Genomic DNA, 2794 nt, shown 5'->3' with positions numbered 1-2794 from the left:
CAGCCTTGCTTCATTATTTCAGTCTTTACTCACTTTTCAAAAAGACACAACATTTCAGCCATATCCAAGACAAATTTACAGTCAAGAAAATGTCTTCATGCTCTTTTTTAAAAGTGGTGGCTTTGTTCTGGTTTGCACATCAAGAACTTCTGGGACTGTTCTGCTTTAGATATCCTCCACCTTTCCGTCCCCTTAACTCTAGCCTTCATTTATATATATATTGCATATTGAAATTCCAAACACACAAATTCAATTTGATTATTTTCTAGCTCTGATAGGAAGTACTTATCTTTTACTTCTCCCACTGGAATATATTCCCTAGATTAGGAAACTAGCTGCATTTATTAGGAATGAAGTGTAAAAAGACAGGTCAAAAGAAAAATAAAGGAGACAGGTGGTGAATTAGTCCGAGAGGTGCATTTACTTAGTAGTCTAGAGGCTTCGCTGGCTCCAGGAGTGCTGGCCAGTGTGGTTTGAATTGGGTAGGCCATGTTCCCATGCAGGGTGCCAAACGAGAGTGAGGATATTTGATTTGGTACTACCGTTCTTTCTTTTCATAATATTCAGCACGTCCCTAATCATTGTATTCCAGATATTGAACACAAGCTTTTAATCCCTTCGACCAAAATGTTTTGCGCTCATTTGAACACTTCTAAATTGAAATTCTAAATTAGTATTCATTGAAAACTGGTTTGACACAAAGAAAGGAACATGAATGAAACCTTCTAAGCCTTCTTTGCATTTCCAAGTGCCTGCTCAATTCTTTAGGAAAGTCATTGTTATTGGTTTAGGGAAGATTTATTCAATTCCCAAGTGCACCTCCAGAGGGCACAGCTGTCTCAAAAAAAAATTTTTTTTTTTTGAAGTTCCTTCAGTTTTGCTAAGAGATGCTTTGATCTTTAATTGTGATGTCTGGTATCCACATGTGAGATATTTTTATCTAATATATTTTTATGTTCTTTTAGATGTTATGATACTCTGTTATTTTCAGCGATTATTTAACATTTCTTATTTTTTAATTTTTGTAAATCAAGATTTAAATAGTTTGTTATTGTTAACAGTCCCAACTTAAAAATCCATCTGATTCTCCCAGTTTTGATAACTCCTGACATATTCAAGCAGCACCCTTTAATTTTTTAAAAAATACACTTGGATGTTTATTTACTATAGCCTAACTTTGTATTCCCAATAGATTGCACTTAGTATCCAATCCATGGCCTTCATAAAAACAAAGTATGAAATATGCTGTATCTTCTGTCTAATATTATATTGGATTTCAGGCCCAGAATATTTTTGTAGAGTTTGCTATTATGTTCAGAGTAAATGCTTTGGGAGCTTCTTACTCATGAAACTATACTATCTGGGGGATTTATTTTTGCAGCATCAAAAATTATGGTGACTTTTTATTTAAAAATACTTTTATTCATCTGCAGAGGAGGGGATGTTGACATGTATTTGCTCAAAAAAGAATTGGGGTTATTTTCTTCTAGAATGTACATTAAATGATTCCCTCACTCCCTCCTTGGTCTCAACTATCCCTGCTATGTTTAGTGTGAAATTGAATCCTGTAAAGCTAAAATTTAAGAACAAGGAGAACTAGGGATTCATGCAAACCATTTACATCTATTTCTTTCCTGTGTTTTCTTCTAGGCTTTTGCTTGCTGCTCACTTTGGGCTATTTTTCCTTTCCTGTTATTTCCCCCCCCCCACACACAAAGAAACTGGCAACAGGGTGTGAAAAGAACTGTTTGTAAGTATTTAAAACTGCTTAACATCTATTTATATGAAAATGCTTTTTAGGTTTTGGAAGCTTATTTCCATGCTGGCATAGGAAATTTTGGAAACTAATACAGGGTAGGTGTTGAAGTGTTTAACTTTCATATTTGCTTTGTATAAAATGGGAAAAAGCTAGAGCAGCCACTGAAACAGAGTGTGTTCTGTAAGATACCAGTCTTAGGATAGGGTGTCCGCTAAACACGCCTAGGAATCATGAGGGGACTTGATGAAATACTCCTAAAGTCAGGTTAAGCTGAGGATGAGCCATTCAGGGCTAATGTGTATGGCACTGTAGTATAATTAGCAAATCCATGAGTTATCCGTCTTCTATTTCAATTCAAAAAACTAAATGTTGGTTTAACAATTTATTCCTTGGCCTTATGCATTAGTTCTGTATCCCCAATGGTCTGGTGGAAGACCTTTGATGGCAAAGAACCCCATCTGATATTTACATTTTTGGTTCCATCCTTGTTACTAGCCTAGGGATAGAGCAAAAAGGCCTTTTGCAAATAGTTGTAAATTCATTGTTAGCCTATGGAGTGGTTGACCAAGATCTACTCCCAGTAGGACAATACCAGATTCTTGAAATTTCACAGCATTTATGAAACCCAAAGTCTTTTCTCCACTGTGTTTCCATGGGGTTCACGACACTCTTAGCATTTCTTAGGTGAATGGATATGCTACTATAATCCAAATTTATCACAAGGATTTGGATTTTTTTTTTTTTTTTGGATGCTGCCTTTGTTCTGACTGAGATAATAAATCTGAGGAAAATAGAGTGAAAGGGATTCAAATGCGGGTGAAGTTACGTAGAACATTCAAAATTAAAGTGTCAGGAGACGGAGATGGTTAAAAGGAAAATACTCTTTCCCCCTGGCTGCTGTGGGCTCACTCTCCCTGAAGGGTGAGAGTGGCTTTTCTCAATGTATTCAGAGGAAGGCCTCTTCCAAGACTTGCCACCTTGGTCCAAGGAACTGAAGGGTGAGGGGTCCATCTGGACCTTGGGAGGAAGTCTATT

Source organism: Talpa europaea (genome assembly GCF_964194135.1).
Source record: "Talpa europaea genome assembly, chromosome: 15".
NCBI classification, from domain to species: Eukaryota; Metazoa; Chordata; class Mammalia; order Eulipotyphla; family Talpidae; genus Talpa; species Talpa europaea.
This window is presented reverse-complemented; position numbering follows the sequence as displayed.